An 8933-nucleotide genomic window follows, 5' to 3' on the forward strand; every position below is an offset into this window, starting at 1 on the left:
TATTAAAGATGTGGTTGTGTTCATCTTAATTACAAATGTTTTAAATTCTTTTTATTTATTTGCTTATTTATTGATTGATTTTTTCAAGATAGGGATTTCCTATATGAACCAGGTTGACCTCAAAAAAGAGATCCACCTGCCTATACTTCCAAAGAGTTAGGATCAAAAGTGTATAGTCACACATGAAAGTTACATTCTTAAAGGGATAAAAAAAGTACAGTTATAAACTTGGTACAATTATTGAACAGTGATCAAGTGAATGGAAATATCAGAAACACATTTAAGGCATTAGGTCACTGTTGTTAAAAGGATCTTGAGCAGCATATGTAATTCAAATCATCCAGGAGACACATTTTGAAAAAAAAAAACAAGAAACTGGGTAAAATGATTTAAATATTTTAATCTATTAAAAATTGTAAAGTGCATTCGATATGAAAGCTGTAAGTGATATTCTTCACATTTTTGCTTATATACCATCTTCAATTTTATGTGCATTCTGCAAATATTGTCCATGTTTATTCAGGCTCTTAATATTTCCCCATGACTGATAACATTCACAGAAATCATATTGAGCAAACTGTATATGTTGACGTATAATAGAATTGTATTCTACACAGTACAGCATAGAAATATGTATACATAACTTTCCATATGTGTGTATATACATATGTAAATGGCTCAAGAAAATGAGTATCCCTTTATCATTGTAGTATTATTGTCATCAAAATCCTGAGAACATTGAAATGGCATCAAATAGTGACCAGATCGGCAAAAAAATCCACAAAATAAAACTCTTATAAAGAATCTAACAATACTAGCAAAAGATGCAAAAATATTAAAGTCTCAATGTAATAAAAAGCCCAGATGAAATATTGTATAATATTTTCTCAACTCTAGGATAATGTATTTTTGTAAAACTATCAATAAAAGGCCTGAATTTTGAAGAAATCAAAAGTAGTACAGTATAATTATGCAGTGGTCAATATTGATGCATACCATTTTTACATAACTGCATAAACTGTCTTTCTTTTGTTCCGTGGTCTACCGTCGAACTCGGATAGATTTATGGGGAACCATTACATTGTAGACTTAAACTGGATTAATTTCGAGGTGAGTAAGTCATATTTTGGTAAAGTTGCTTTAAAAATAAACCTTTTGATATTAGTACCGCAAATAATTCTCCCTGAAGGAAAAACCAGACACCAAGAACCTAGACCACTGCTGTCCAGGAGAAATTTCTAGATGATAGAAATATTCTATATCTGCTGTGCTTCTGGCTATGGATTCTGGCTGGCTGTGTGCCTCCTGGTTTGCCTGCTGTGACTAAAGAGGCAGATTTTAGTTCTAAGTTTAGTTCATCTCAAATAGCCATGTGTGACCAGTGGGTGCCATTTGGACAGTGTAGCCACAGAAAACTGAAGCAGTGTAACCAAAGACTCACCTAGGAGTCAGTTGACCTCCTAGAAGTGACTTGGGAAAACGTTGGCAATGATAGCCTCGTGGGGAGCTCAGCTTCACCAAAAGCAAACTGTGAATCCTTTACTCTTCTGCAATACTCATAATGCAACTGGTCTCACACCCACCCCAACTCTCACCAAAGACACTTGAGAGGGAGCTGAACCCACTGTGTGCTTTAGATTTCAGTTTAGAAAGTACTTCCTTCAAAGTGGAGCAGACTTAGATTGCCAAGTCCTTTGTGTGGCTCCAGGGACTTGGGCCTGACCAGTGGTGAGGAGGAAATGAAGAATGACATTGAACACACATACATGGGGAAGGCTGGGTCCGTGGGCTGGAGAAAATGCAGCATCCCAGAAGCTCAGCATGTTTATTGTATAGAGCTGGCCAGGAAGCAGGGCTGTTGCACAGGGCAGCAAGGAGGTGGGCATTACATGCAGATAAACAAGGAGGGGAGGACTATGCATATGCAACTGATAAGGGGCAGATTTAGATAATCTCAGTAGGAGCAGTCTCTGCAGGGAGCAGTCTTCAGGCTATAAATATCCAGATGGGGCCAGGGAGAAAGGTAGAGTAGATTTTTCTGCACACACTATCAACACCATCCTGAGAAGGCATTGTCATGTCTCTGAGCCTCAAGGGGTATGGGGGCCTTTGCCTTTTCCCCATGGATAAATGGCTTTGGGTCCAAGGCATGGTCATATCATGTTTACAGCACACATGCACTTAGGGCTGTACTTCCTCAGGGCTTCCTCTGCTCCCACAGTGAGATCTCAAAAGAAAAACAGAAACCAAACAAAAAAAAAAAATGTGCTCAGTGAACTGGTTAATTCCCTTAACTGTACAGATCCAGTGTCCTAAGTCTAGGACTTCCTCCAAGGCTACAGAAAATCCTGTGGACCTAAAATAAGCAAACAAACAAACAAACAAACAAACAAAAAGAAAAACAAAAAACAAAACACAAACAAAAAACAAACAAAGACCCTTGCGCCCCCCCCAAAAAAATGAATGGGAGAAAAAATTATTAAAGGTTTTCATAGAAAAATGTTTAAGAAAAACACACGGGAATTTACTTAATATAGTTAGTGTCCTGAGATGTGAGGCCCACTCACATCATGCAGCATTTGGAAGTCTCAGACAACTTAACAGAAGAGGACTCCTAAATATTCTTTGTGACCACTCTCCACATACTACTCACAGCTTAATACTAACCTTCATAATTGAGTTGGGGACAGTATTCACCATAGCAGATAATTGAAGCATTAGTGCACACAGACACAGACACAGACACACACACACTCATACACACACTCACACACACACACACACAAAACACACACACTCACACCTGCATACACACTCACACACATACACACACAGACACACAGACACTCACACACACAAGTACACACACATACACACACACTCACACCTGCATACACACTCACACACATACACACACAGACACACAGACACTCACACATACAAGTACACACACATACACACACACTCACACATACACATAAAACACACACAAAACACATACAAAACACACACACTCAGGAGCACACACAAGAGAAATGTATATTCTATGAAGTTTCTTGGCATATTTTTATTTGTAATCCTCAATGCTTTAGTATTCTTGGTTTTGCTTAAAGGGGGGAAAAGTCAGGCTTCATTTTCCCCCTTTTGAAATGACAGATATCTCTGTGTTAAACATACTCTGATGGCTGTCCAGGCTGCCTCGGCCTATTTGACAGCATCCAGGTCACCTTGGTCAGGACAGTGGTTGCTCTTCTTATTGGCAACTGGTTTGCATCACAAGAGTTTTCCACATCCTTACCAATATTAGAAGTTTGGTGACAGAAGCAGCTTGAGAAACAGTAAAATTATTGTGGTGTTGTCTTTCTGGAGGACATTAAAATTTACATGGTTTGCATATCACTTTTTTTTCTTAGCATTTAGTCCTGCTTTAGTGTTGTTCAAATGTGGCCATGCAGCCAGCATCCCTTTGCTCCAGGCTTTCAGCACCCCATTCCCGTCACTGATCTGATGCATACTTGGTCCCAGAGATGGACAGCAGAGGGATTTGACACACAGCGTCCACTCTGCTCCACTGCTTTGCTTTTTGTAAATTCTTTACAATGGCTATTTCTTGATTTATTATTAAATAATAATAAATCTTGACTTTTCTTGACATTTTGAGATAGGATCTTATTAGGCAGGGTAATTCTGTACCCTAAGGTCTGGTTGCTTCAAACAAGGAGACCCTCATGTATACTAGATTTTTTTTTTTTGCCTCCTAAGTTATCCCTGATTGGTTAATAAAATCCCTACAACACGGGCTGGGCAGAAGAGAGGGGAGAGAGCAAAGTTGCCCTTGGCTTGGGGGCTCAGGCAGGGTCCACGAGGAGAGGGAAAGGACATGGGAGGAGAAGGAAGGAGACACCACCCCATAGGGTAGTTGGATCATGAGTGTATTGCCATGTGGGCCAGTCTTGTTAGAACAGGCATGGCCCAGGCACAGCATGGCAAGCAATACCTCAGGGTTATTGACAGGGAAGCAGAAAAAGTAGCACAGAGGGTTGATGTCTGCCCAGTTCTAGTATTTTAAAGCTCATTGTAAATCTAAAAGTTTTGTGTCTTTTATTTGGGAACTAAATGATCTACGGTCGGGTAGAAACCCCCTTATAATATTTACTGTAGCAATGGCCACTCAATTATTGTGGTATTTTAAATATAACACACATTGAATTTCACAATTCAGATGCAAGGCTTTTTATGTTTCCAATGTGACTGTACACCTGAGGTCATGTCTAGGTATAGAGACAGAACATGGCAGAAATGCCTAGAACATTTTAAGGTCATCACACTGACCACATGAAAGCCACAGGCTATACAGACTATGATGGATGAGGAGAAGGCTTAGTGCTCTCTGGGAGTCCCCTTCCCTAGACTTGGGATAAGACTTCCAGTAAGCCAAGACCATATTCCTCTTTCATTTCTCAAGGAGCCAGGGGTAGACCCAGATACATGATTTATTGCCTGCAGGGTTTTTTTTTTTTTTTTTCTGCAAGCGCTGCCCTGTTTGAGGACTTGTCAATGGTAAGCACTGTCAGAGGAAGGCCAGCATATGAATTCTGTATAACTCTGCTCTGACAGCATGTAGCACAATCCTATCAAGTACTGGAAGCCTTGCTGGAAAGATTAATCAACCTCTAGGATCAAAAGGAAGCAACCCGAGGGGCACATGGCTGTAAATCAAGTCTGAAACCATAGCCCATTATGGAAGTTCATCTTTGGATCTTATATCAAACAGCGTTAGCCTCTAAAAGAAACACAAAATTAAAATGGCAAGGTGACGGGTAATGACCCCATAGCAAGGATATCTAAGTAATGTGGAAAGATCCCAGTGCAAAGACATCTAGCAAAGATACTTAAAGAGTGTACCCCAAAATGGGGAGCCCCGTCTCTCGCTCCAATCGCGGGCTTGGGTGCCCTCAGGAATCACGAGTAGCCATTCTTGATGTAACAGCAAGAGGTAGCTTTAATTAACGAGATCCCGGGTCTTAGCGGGATCCCGGGTCGAGACATATCTCACACAGGAGACAGAGGAATCGACCCCGAGACTCAAAACTCGGGGGTTTATATAGGGGAGGGTAGGGGCATTCGCGAGGTTACACATGATTGGTCAATTCAAATGGTGCACAGTTACTTTCAGTGTGAAATTACATCAGCAAGGAGTACGTGCTCTCTAGCAGCTCGGCAGGCAGGTAGGGTGGCTCATCTCACTCAGGCGGGTGAAGGAAGGGGAGGGGGTGGCTATAGATAGTCAATGTCCTTGGGGCTGATAGCTGGTCCGGCAAGTCCTATCTCTGGCTCTCCCTCAGGCACGTCCGGCCCTGAACATCCGGACTCTGACAATGAGTATCCTTTTTAAAACTCTAGTTCTACATTCCCTTCTCCTTTTTTGTTAATAGTCCTAATCTTAGAACTTCATGGAGAACTCAGCTTCATCTAGCATAACAGCTTGGTATTGTTGTCTTAACATGAGGATTCTAATCTGGACACTATCTAAGCCTATACACCAAGGTCATGACTAGCTTTTAGAACTTCTAAGCTTGTACAGACTGTGATCCCTGAGGCACGGTCCCAAGAAGTATTAAGAGTACTAACATATTCATTGTTACATCATTTGTAATGGAAATCAAGCCTATCCCACACCTATCTTGATAGAACCCAGGACAAACATGACTGAATTTCCCTCTAGGTCCCAGCTCTCAGCCCCAACATATAGTACACGACTGGTGAGGGCTGAGAATTGACAGCTGTCAGGGTGGTCAGCAGCACCAGGTATGGTCCTTTCCAGCGAGGCTCGAGTGTCTGGGCTCAGTGTAGCTGCAGTCTCCGACCTGGAACTGATGGGATGTCTCAGGGGTCTCCAGGGCATAGGCTGCTGTCAGCTGTGAGCAGATTTCTTTCTGTATCACCTGTAGGTCTTTTAGCCTTGCAAACAAATCATTATTACTATGGCACTATGACGTGTTGGTTCAGTAACATCATCTAATACAGTCAGGGGGGCTGAGGCCCCATATAAGATCTCAAAGGGGGTAAGGCTGAATCTGGAAGGGGTATTTCTTGCTCTGAAGAGAGCAAGAGGGAAGGAGTGTCACCCAGTCTGCGCCAGTCTCCATGGTTAATTTAATTTGGTCAGGGTCTCTTTTAGAGTTTTATTTATTTACTCTACCTGTCCTGAACTTTGAGGTCTGTAGATACAATGTAATTTCCAATCGACCTCTAAATACTTGGCCATACCCTGGCTTACCTTGGCAACGAAAATAGGGCTGTTGTCTGACCAGATCACCTTGGGTACTCCAGACTGGGGGAAGATTTCTTCCAGTATCTTCTTGATGACTATCGAGGCCGTCTCTTGCAGTTGTTGGCTTCACCAGGGCATCCAAGAGATGGTAAAGGCATCTGAAGTGCTGATGTGCTGGGGGGTAGAAGTTCAGCCATCCCAGATGACATCGTGTAGTCCACCATGGCAGCACCCACTTGTCTCTGACCTTCATTCATGAAGAGAACTGTTCCCGTTTGTGGACAAGGTCCTTGGCTTTCAGCAGGGGTCAATCAGCCAGTTGCACAGGTCTTTCCTCCACCCATGGGCTTCTGTCAGTGCTTGACACTCGTGCTGTGGTGGCTCCAGGTCTGGATTGGGCAGCAAGGTGACCAAATTGTCCCCAACCGGTGGAGAACCTAGTACATGGCAGCTGACCGTGGTCCCATCTTTTGGGACACTCTATTTAAAGGCAAAACATCAGCCACTCTATCACAGTTTAAGTCCTGGATTGGGTGATAATTGCCAGTGCCCGGCTGGCAGGAACGGTGTGTTCCAAGCAGAACAGCGCTAAGCCACACACCTCCCAGCATCAGGTACTGGTGCACTGAGACAGGTCTTAAGCTCCACATTCACAGTCTGTAGATATGCATACACATGGCCTCACCCAGCGATTTCAGCCCACGCAAGCCAATTTGGAGAGCAATTTTCTCATGAGCAAGGGATAGGGGCAGTCAGGGATGACCATGAATTAGTGGGTGGGTTACCCGGCCCACGCCAAGGTCCACTGTTCTTCGGGCAGTCCATAAGTATTGTTCGTTGCCAGGAACCCCTTGCACTCAAAGTCTTTGGATATTGGCCCACTGGGGGGCATAGGAGCACAGAGCATTGGGTCCCTGTCCAGCACTCTAGGACCAAGAAACTCTCCAGTGGCCCCTCTTGTTCTTTCTTGGGCAGTCCCTGCCCCAGTGCCCTTTTTCTTGGCATTAGGCACACTGATATTTAGCCAGGAATTCTCTTCTGTTGCCAGGTACTATCTTCCTAGGTTCCCTAACTACTGTGGCCAGTATATGTTCCTCTCTCATCTTTTATCTAACTTTAGCTCTCTAACTTCTTCTTCTTTTTGTCTCTTTTCTTCCCTAGCTTCCTGCTCTTTTTATCCTCTTTCTTTCTTTCTTTTTTTCAATCTCTCTGTCTGCACCTTCTTCTATAGCTATTTTTCTCTGCAACTTACAATAACTCTCTCAGTGACTTAGCTTAACCCTTCAAGTTTCTGTAACTTTCTCTTCATATCCTTTCCTTATCTTAGCCAAATTGGTGGGGCATTTTCCAGCCCCTCAGAGACCCACCCTTGGAGCCTGGCGGCAGACCTGGAGCACTCCCTACCTTCAGGCGTCTGAAGAGAGCAGGCAGAAGTGAGGGCCTTCTATCCGTGTCTGGAACATTTTTTCTGGCCTCTAGTAGGATCCCGTCTTTCCTCAGTGGTAAAGAAAACCTGTAACAGGTACTAACAAGCATGAAGAGGGCAAACAGCATTTAGTCACACAGCTAAACCAGGAGGCCTTCTTGGACAAAAAGCCATTGTACAAATAAGCACAAGCTTTGTCTATGAAACGGAAAGGTGAGCAGAGAGGCAGCAGATCTGTTATCGACTATCTCTCTAGACTTAGATTTTTCCCTCAAGGAGTATAACCAAAGGATGGAGAGATGGTTAGAACCTGGGTGCTAGATGCCAGGTGGCTGACAAAAGAATCGTAACCAATTCACCTGGGGCTATCAGGACCTCAGTAGCAGCCCTTTACCAAACTGTCTCACTGGGTTTAAAGGCCCATGGAAAAGAAAACATTAATCCTGACCTTGGCCACCGCCTGATAAGGCAGGCTCCCTTAAAGAACTTCTCTAAATGAGCGCTCTCCTACTGTGAGCAAATGTCAGAAATTCCTTTCTTGTTCTTGTTTTCCTTATAGTCCTCTCCCACCTCGCTCTCAGCCTTTTCACATAGTTCCTCCTGTAGCATTTCTAACACAGCCTCTCTCTCTCTCTCTCTCTCTCTCTCTCTCTCTCTCTCTCTCTCTCTCTCTCGATAGCCTGTTGACAGCATTTCTGATCTTTTAGGCAGCTACTCACTAACTGTCAAAACGGCTGAAACTCTGCCTTTAAGATTCCTTACTCCCAAGCAAAATTTAAATCTTTCTCTAGCTTATCTCAGCTGCCTGCGAGCACAAGCACAGATAAAAACACTGTTTTAACAATTAACTTTGGCTATCAACCAACACACCGCCACTAGAGCAGGGTCCATAAGATTAAGTTTCTTACTCACTAAGCATTAAGAGGACCAAGTAAAACTCTTCGACGAACAAAGCAAAACATGATTTCAAACACAGTCGTCGGTCCAAGATTTTAAACACAGTCAGATCTTTTTGACTGTCAGTTGCCGGGTCCTCCCTGCAAAATTCAGCTCGTGGAACGTTCTCATGCGTCCCAGATCCTGCGCGATTGGGGCGTCCCCCTGTGCGCTTTCTAAAAAGGAAAAAGAAAAAAAAAGACTATTTGGAGTAGGAATCCTTCATCTACTCACAGGCGCCTATTCGGGGTGGGGAAACTTCTTCCACACGAGCACAGGGCAGGAATCCTTCATCTG

The sequence above is a fragment of the Rattus norvegicus genome, chromosome 9 (assembly GCF_036323735.1).
Source record: "Rattus norvegicus strain BN/NHsdMcwi chromosome 9, GRCr8, whole genome shotgun sequence".
Lineage (NCBI taxonomy): Eukaryota > Metazoa > Chordata > Mammalia > Rodentia > Muridae > Rattus > Rattus norvegicus.